This window comes from Bidens hawaiensis, unplaced genomic scaffold, assembly GCF_021521415.1.
Source record: "Bidens hawaiensis isolate Kalapana, Puna unplaced genomic scaffold, B.hawaiensis_p1.1 tig00009285_1, whole genome shotgun sequence".
NCBI lineage: Eukaryota > Viridiplantae > Streptophyta > Magnoliopsida > Asterales > Asteraceae > Bidens > Bidens hawaiensis.
The window spans coordinates 862,667-872,256 of record NW_027491685.1 but is presented as its reverse complement, the minus strand read 5'-3'; the positions used below and the strand labels follow the sequence as shown (position 1 = coordinate 872,256).

The 9,590-nt window shown below is 44.1% G+C and overlaps 1 pseudogene; it reads left to right on the top strand.

Moving 5' to 3' along the window:
• The first annotated feature begins 7,532 nt into the window (after positions 1-7,532).
• LOC143531911 (uncharacterized) lies at positions 7,533-8,835 on the top strand (annotated as a pseudogene).
• Positions 8,836-9,590: the final 755 nt, after the last annotated feature.

Here is a 9,590-nt window from a genome sequence, read left to right as displayed (position 1 = left end):
ACCACATGATTACAACCAACGAGAAAGCGCCAGGTGTCCCAGAGGACACGTGGCGCAGTGCGATTGGAGGAGGCCAACGAGGCTGAGCCCAACCAGTGGAAACCCTAGCACTATAAATACAGCATCAACTCCACTTTGATGACACATTCACACTCAATCATTGACAGTTACAAGCAGTGATATCACATTCAATCATATTGAATTATATTCACTCACAGTCAGTTACAGAAAACACACAGTCACACAATCAAGAGTATTCAGCGATTCAGCAATACTCTTGAGATTCACTGACTCACACATTATTATCTTCTCCACAAAGATACTGATTCTCACGCCGGAGGGTTACCCCAAAGAGGACCCCTCTGTCCCTTTCTGAGGGGTAAGTAACGGCGCTGTTCATTTTGTAGGTGGAAGAACACGGATCCAGAAGAACCATCGGTGAAACAGTTTAATCATACCCGAGGAAAGTAGATCTGCTACCAGCGAGTTGCATTGAAATTTACAAGTATGATGAGTTACAAATTACAAGTACAAAAAAAAAAATAAATAAATAAATAAATATACAAAATTTGATGAAGGGCTTCTCAAGTCTCCACGTCGACGTCAGCCGCTTCATCACCCTCATCATCTCCCGCAGCATCTGGCGCGGTCTGCTCCTCATCCCCAAACTGACCATAGTCAAGTTCTTCCTCCTCATTGGAGTCTTCGATCACAACGGTGTCAGGAGCAGATTCTTTCGTCGCGCCAGAGCCGCTGGCAGGGGCAACATCCCCCGCGCCACCATCATCGCCACCAGCCCTCTCGCATTCATCAAGCAACTTCTTTAGCGCGCCGAGGTCGGGCTGGTCAGCAAGCGCAGCTATCTGTAAATCATTAGAAAAACATTGAGTATAAAACACTTGGAAAAATTAGTCAAGTAAAACTCATTAAAACCAAGGTACCTGCATAAGGATGGGGATGGGAGTATTCATATACTTTTCCCCCACCGCGGCCATGTCCGCGCAGGCCGCGTCGCTCTTGTAAGGGTACTCGGATGGGTTCTTCTTCAACATGCCATAGTCATACCCATCCGTAAACCCTTCAGCTCGGCCCACCAAGCGCGCGGCGGCATTGCAGTCCATCACAAGGGCTTGAAACTCGGCGGAATATTTCATCGCCAAAGCGCAGCGAGCCATGCCCTGTGACACCAGCCATTGGCGATCCTGCGCGAGGCCAGCAACAGACGTCTCGAGGGCAGGAACCTGAGAGTTTAATAACTCAACAGTTTCCTTAGTCTTTTTTAGTCCTCCTTATCAGACGCTGCTGCCGCCAAAATTTTTTCTTTCTCCGCCTGCGCAGCACCAAGTGCTTCCTGGCTAGACGCCGCCGTCGCCAAGGCCTCATCTCTATCGGCCTGCGCGGCCGCCAAATCCCTTTTCAGGCGCGCAACCTCGCTCTCCAGTGATGATTTCTCAGTGATACTCTGGACGATAGCTTGGTCACGCGCCTCGGCCTGCTGTTCCAAGACACGCACTCTGCGCGCGTACTTGGCAACTTCGGCCTCCGCCAACTGCTGCTTCTCCCGCGCAGCTTGGAGCTCATGCCCGCGCTTGATGTATGCGGTGTTGGCACTTGCTCGGTTTTCACTGAGCTCCGCCTGGAGTTTCTCAGCTCGCGCGCGAGCATCAGACAGGTTCCAGGCGGCCACCTTAGCCTCTCGCTGGGCTTCCACAAGAGCGTCGCGTACTTTAATATAATCACGACGAAGCTCTTGGGAAGCAGCGAAGAAAGCCGACCCAGCGAAAACATGGTCGTTCAGCAAGTCCGCGCGGGTGCGCTCCTCCTGATACCTCCTTTCAGTAGGAGGCACGGCATGAGCCCAGAAGTCCTCGCATACGCCCATGGATTGAAAGGAACTCTCTTCATTAATATTCCATCTCGGGCGGTAAACGTGGTCACCTTCCTGCAAAACACAAGAAAAGTTCTAAGTCATAAAACATAATGCTCTAAGTCATAAAACATGCTTATATGGAGGTACGCGCAGCGGACCAACAAATCAATACATACATGCGGGGATGAAGCAGGAAAGTCAGCGCCAGCCCCACCAGAAGTCTGCGCTGCGAACACTTGCGGCATCGCAGGGCTGGCGCGGTCTCCCAAGGAGTCTTCAGCTTGAACCCCCTCGTCCTCCTCATCTTCTTCAACAGGCCTCTTCTCCTGCGACCTGGAAGTCTCTAAACCAGCCTCGCGGGGAGGGCTGCGTGCAGGAGGAGGCGAGGGAGGTCTCGACGCCGCCAGTTCGGCGCGCAATACGGTTTCCTGCTCCTTGGTAATCCCAATAAGGGAGACTCAGCACTAGCAGGAGCAGGACCAGAACCAGCGGCGCCGGCAGCGGCGCCAGGAGTATCACCAGCAACTGTTGCGCCAGCTACAACTCCTATGAACAAATAAACAAGGAAAAATGGTTTATGACTGACTCCAAAGGGAAAAATAAAGAAGACAAGTGTGCAAAACATACCTTGGCGCAATTCTGTTCGCGCGGCGAACATCGCCATAAAATTCATTCTACCCTTTTCAGAGGGTAGAACAGGGGACGCAGCCTCGGCATCTTGTGGCGCCTGTGGCTCATCTCCTACCGTCGCCGGTTCTGCAAACATTCAAAGGAGAAAAGGTTTAATAACGATTCAGCCAGATGAAGATAAGCAAAGTATACCTGTTGCAGGCGCGGCACTGCTTCTCTCTTCAGCCGCGCGAACGGAGGAGGCGACGCCCCCATACCTCGAGTGGACAGGAGGCCTGCCCACTCTCACAGGCAAGGAAGCTAAAGAAACCTTGGTGGTAAACACCTGGGTTTCCTTTGGTCCCTTCGTTTGAGCATGGGGATGAGCGACAGGGGTGTCATCTTTCTTCTGTTTCTTACTGGCCCCTGCGCCAGATTTCCCCTTAGCTTTGCGCTTTAGTAGGGGCGCCTCCTCTTCCTCCTCCTCCTCTTCCGCGAGCTCTAGCTCGTAGTTTTCAAGCGCATCTACAAAAACAACCAACATAACTGTTAATAAGCTTGGATATTCTAAAGGAATGAGCATAAGTGCGAAGGCTTACCAGGCGCGTCACCCTCAAAGTCAAAATCCAGATCCACTGGGATGAACATGTCATCGAAGCGATCCGGGAAACCAACCTCCCCAGCGCCAAGTTCGACGGAGCCGCCCTCCACATGTTCATCATAAGCGGCAAGGATGTAATCCTTGGTGACTGCGCAAAGACAAATCAAGTGATATCAGCAAAAGAATTATGTTCGCGCAGGAAAAATAAATAAACCAATGAAATAAACTTACACAACCCGTCGACTTGGATAACGGGCTCAAGCGCGCTATCGGCCCAAAGCTTACTCATGCCGACCCCAACCAGCGCCTCCTCGCAAATTTTCTTCGCGGGGATGGTTCAGCGGTCAGTTTCTTAACCCAGGCGCCAGTTGGGTTCTTGAGGACACCCTCATCCGCAGGCGCAGAAGTGATAGAGCGCATGGTCATACGGATGGGGATCACACCGGCCCTAATGTAAAAAAACCTCTCAGACCAGTCATGAAGGCTCTTGAATGAAACAGTGGAGCACTTCACCTTCTGACTGCGAGGAATAAAAGAGATCCAATTGTCTTGGATCTTGGCCTTATAAAAATACTGAAAGCGCCGAGGAGTGGGTTCCTCGCGCTGGGATTTGCACATGAACTCAAAGTGAGTCACGCGCACGAGTCCAAACGGATGGACTTGGGATATATGAATCCCATAGAACTTCAGCAGTGCACCCACAAACCTTGTCATCGGGAGACGAAGGTTGCAGTGGGTGAAAAAGTGGCTATATAGGGATATATAGCCGGCAGGCGGGTCCGCCGCCGTTTGCCCGGACCTAGGCAACATGCAGCCAAACAGGGTGGGAAAGCCCTGAGAGGTGATGAGGTGGTCGAGATCTGCCTGCTTCAATTTGCAGGGGATTTCATTCCACCTTTTGGTGGCCTTGGTCCTCCCTACTTCCTCCGATGTGGTCTCAGCAACCTTCTTCCCCTTCCCCTTTTGCTTCAATGTCGACATCACCACAGATTTCACACGGCGTCTTCGAGAGGCAACAGAGGTGATTGAAGGGCTAGACGAGTATGAACTATCAGACATACAACTGCAATAGCCGATAATCGAGGATTCGAATCGATATAAACACTCAAATCAGAATGTGAAAGCAGAAACTTGAATTTTAGCAACAATGAAGATGAAGATAAAAATTTCCTAAGGGCCTGCTTTTATAGGCCCAGGAGAGAGAAATGTGGCAGCTGATCGGATTTCACGCGCCCCCACTCGCAGGGGCAAGCCAACGAAGGCGCGACACGTGTCCCTAACAGCTGTGTGAGGGGACATAAAGATGTAACCGACCTGCCACGGAACAGAGACGCGCCCCCACTCGCAGGTACTAACCAATGCGAGTGCGACACGTGTTCAAGACAGCTGTGTGAGGGGACATGAAAGGCAACTGTAGCACCTCGAGCACACGAAACGTCTGACACGTTTACGGCGCACGTCATTACCAACCAACCACGTGTTTGGACCTTTCGTTTTCAACCAAATGGATAGAACTTCGCCCGACGATGGAAACAACCAAGAAAACGACAAAACCCCCTTTAAAAGGACAATTCAGTGAGTCTAATATCTATCTTACCGCGCTCGCGCAAGATAAGACACACATTAGACTGGGGGGGCTTGAAGAGGTATGTACCCGCCTCAACACCAAGCAAGGCGGGTCAACCCACAAGATAAAGACATTATGAAGGCACAAAGCCAAAACCCAGGCGCATGGCGCATACAAAACATGCTCAGGCATCATATGCCCGCGCATCACATATGCGCGCGGCGCATCAACGCGCGGCGCATATCACATGCTCTTGCACATCACATATGCTCGCACGTCACATATGCGCGTGGCGCACCAGCGCGCGGCGCATATCACACGCTCATGCATATCACACCTGCGCATGAAATATCTGCGCGTGAGAATAAAAAGAAGACTTCGCGCATCCTCAGGATGGGCGCATATCACACCTGCACATAATCAACCTCGTCCTTATCCAAATCAGGATTAGGGCAACCTTGATTGTGCACGTCAGACAATCTTCCAGAAGGCATCTTTTTAAGGAGTAAGAATATGCTGATGTTGACAGCTGCCAAATGAAAGGTCGACAACTCAGCATGACACATGTGCTACCACATGATTACAACCAACGAGAAAGCGCCAGGTGTCCCAGAGGACACGTGGCGCAGTGCGATTGGAGGAGGCCAACGAGGCTGAGCCCAACCAGTGGAAACCCTAGCACTATAAATACAGCATCAACTCCACTTTGATGACACATTCACACTCAATCATTGACAGTTACAAGCAGTGATATCACATTCAATCATATTGAATTATATTCACTCACAGTCAGTTACAGAAAACACACAGTCACACAATCAAGAGTATTCAGCGATTCAGCAATACTCTTGAGATTCACTGACTCACACATTATTATCTTCTCCACAAAGATACTGATTCTCACGCCGGAGGGTTACCCCAAAGAGGACCCCTCTGTCCCTTTCTGAGGGGTAAGTAACGGCGCTGTTCATTTTGTAGGTGGAAGAACACGGATCCAGAAGAACCATCGGTGAAACAGTTTAATCATACCCGAGGAAAGTAGATCTGCTACCAGCGAGAGATCCACGTTTCTTCAACTACCAACCTAAAAAAAGAGGGAAACCATAGAAGGAAACTTGAAAATACGAGAAGAGAGTTTTCAAACTATTCCGACGCCGACGACTCTCCGACCTACGCCTCCGGCGGCCTGTTATCTCCGACGAGGTATGCTTGTTTCTTTTCTTTTTTCTTTTTATTGAGATTGTGGTTTGCTATTATTTTGATATGTTGTAGTTTATTGCTCATGAAATTTTGATTAAAATCTTGGATTGAAAAATTGTCATGGATGACATATAAATAGATAGCAGGTTGATTTCGTCACCCACATCATTTTTGGCATTTACCCTTTGTTGTATACAGAATGCATTCATATAAAAAATATCTATTAAAAAGCCTGTTACATAAATTTTGGATTTCTATTTTTATCATTACAAATTATTGACGTTTGTTGACTTTATGGTAGTTTATTTGGTTATCAAAATCTGGTTTATTGTAAATATCAATTATCTTTTTTTTTTTTGATAAAATTCATGCTCGTTATTCTAGTTTATTATTTTGGTTCTCTTATTTGGTTATTTTGAAATTATGAGAAAGTGTTATCAGATCATGGATGAATCCAACCTAATGATATTGATTGTGAAACATCAACAAAAAAATATAAACTGAAAGTAGTCTGGAGTAATGATACATTCATGGAGTTTGTCAATGCTTGCTTAAATGAATGTATAAAGGGGAATAGATCCAGTAGTACCTTCAATAAGGTTGGGTGGGAGAATTTAGGAAAAACCATGAAGGAAAGAACGGGTAAAACCTTAGATAAAAAAACAACGTAGAAACAAATGGGACAGCATGAAAAAGGATTGGAAGCTGTATGATCGCTTAATGAGGCTTGAAACTGGAATCGGTGGGACGAGAAGCTTAATCGATGCATCGCCTGAGTGGTGGGAGGAGAAAATAAAGGTAAAATCTGAATTTAGTGTGTGTGCAACATAGTAATTCTCATATTTTCTATAATCCTTATAAATTATTTATAAATGCAAATTGTAGGTGGATAAAGAGTTTGCTAAATTTAGGAACACAAATTTGGAGATATATGAGACGCATTATGGTCCTTTGTTTCGGGATTCTGTTGCCGTTGGAGATCAAGCTATGACTCCTTTACAGTTTCAAAGCAATGTTCGACGTGAGGAAAATATAGAGGGCAAAGGAGATAGTGATAAAAATAATTTTGGTGATGATATGCATATTTTTCCTAGTTTCGGTGAAAGTAGTTTGAATAAAAGGAAGAAGAATGTTGCAAACAATCGTTCAACCAAGAGTAAAACTTCGTCTATAGAGAAAAAGATAGAAGTTGTATTGGATGCCATATCAACCAAAAGCACACAAACCTATCCACCAAATGATTCCTCTCCAACAATAGAAGATTGCATGAACATTGGCCTCACTTTTCCAGGTTTCAACGAAGGTTCCAGAAATTATTCACTAGCATAGCGTTGCTTCCTCAATAAGATAACTCGTGGCGCTTTTATGTTTCCAAAAACTCACGAAGGAAAGATGGAGTTCCTTAAGTTACTTATGGAAGAAGGATTTGGCGTTTGACATTGTGTTATCGTTTGATTTATATGTTATCTTTTGGACTTGTGTTATCGTTTGATCTCATATGTTGTCGTTTGAAATTATGTGTTGTTATTTTGACGCTATGTGTTATTGCTTGACATTTAATATTCGTATTATCATTCGCCATTATGTTTTATAATTTGTGTTTTCTTTAATGTCACAAATGGATTATGTTTTATGGTAGATTATCAATTATATATATGCTTATATGGTTTTGGTACTACTGTAGGATGGAAATTGATGGTGATGAAGACTATCGGGAGAACGAGGACATTGAATTCAAAAAGTTATGTGTAGTAGCTGTAAAAGGGATACTAACTATTCACAACATGCGTAGCGCACAAACGCCATGTCACACCTCGGATCACACAGAAAACATATTTATTAATGATATATTAAATGGCCATCCTAGACGTTGTTATGAAATGCTTAGAATGAACATACCGGTTTTTAGACAGTTATGCAAAGATCTTGTTACTAATTACGGATTGAAGCAAACACGTAATATGTCTGTTGAGGAGTCAGTCGGAATCTTCTTGATGACTTTGGCTCATGGATGTACGAATAGGTTTGTGCAAGAAACTTTTAATCATTCCGAGGAAACCATACATAAACACTTCCATACAGTTTTGGAAGCCGTGCGTAAGATGAGTGTTGTTCTCATTAGGCCAGCCGCAAACTATAATGAGCAAGTACCTGCATATATTGAAAAAAATCCTCGATACTATCCAATGTTTAAGGTATTATTCACTGCTTCTGTTACTTTAATAGTATTTAAACTTTAACAAACGATTTAATTATGATATCTATTTTTATTTTTATGATTGCATCGGTGCTATAGATGGGACACACGTGAGGGCATCAGTACCACAGACTGATCAAGCAAAGTACATTGGTCGAAAGGGATATGCTACACAAAACATAATGATTGTTTGTGATTTTGACATGTGCTTTACGTTTGTATGGGCCGGATGGGAGGGGACCGCACATGACACAAGAATTTTTAATGAAGCCTTATAGAGACCAGACCTTCGTTTCCACATCCAACGGGTGGTTAGTATAATTTTTTAAGTAATGCAACCTTTAAGTTATTAATAGTTGTACGAAACGAATAACGATGTTGGTTTTATTTTCAGAGAAATACTACGTTGTTGATGCCGGATACCCAAATACTAAAGGGTATCTCGCTCCATACAAAGGTACGGACATTCGTTACATCTACCCGATTTTCAACGTGGTCATACTAGTGCTATGCGTGCTCCTCGCGGACCGAAATAGGCATTTAATTATCACCACTCATCATTGAGCAACATCATTGAACGAACTTTTGGAGTGTGGAAAGCTAGGTGGGTGTTGTTAAGAGATATGCATGTTAATTACAAGTACGAGCACCAGGTAAAAATTGTGTTAGCATCAATGGCGATCCATAACTTTATTAGAAAGGCCGGCATGTTTGATGATGCATTTGACATTGCACAAGAAGAATCCTACAATCCCCCTCATGGTCGTACTAGTAATGAAGTTCATGAATAAGGTCCAAGTACAAGGCGAACGAATGATGATGATATGTATATGGTGGTGATACGAGATGCTATTGCTCAAGATGTAATGGATTCGAGGTTGAATGTGTTGTGATATCTTTTTAGGAATTGTTTTATGAATTATTTGCATTATGCATGAATTTACTTTGAAATTAACAAGTTGTAATTGTGACATTCGTCAATTTCGGGTCTTGTTTGTATTCGTTTTTGTATTTGTTTATTATGTAAACCGACCCGATTTGTAAACCGAAGCTTATGTTAAAATCAAAATGATGGATTTATGTTACAATATTGTTTCACACTTGTTGGGTCTTGAAAACATCCTATTTTTATTTTTATTTTTATTTATTTATTTATTATTTATTTTTTTTTTGTTGTTTTGTGTTTTTGTCCTGATCCATTTTGCATGAAAACTCTTGTGTCTCACACCCATATTTGACCACCAACATTACCCTATATATACACCACCTTTCATCTTCATTTTCCCTTGCTACAACTCCAAAAAAAAACAAAAACTCTCTCAAACATCAAAGATTCAAGGTTATCTTCTTAAGTGCTCTTGAAGGTTTTTAGTCTTTCATCTTAATTAGTTTATGTAGCCTTATTAATACTTGTTATGGTTGTGCAACATATATATAATATACACCCCTTGTTTACCTTTGTTAGTTACTTCTCCGATTCTTGTCGGTGAGGTTTCGGACCTCATAAGGCAAGGCTTCATGGAGGACTTTGTATCCTTGATATATA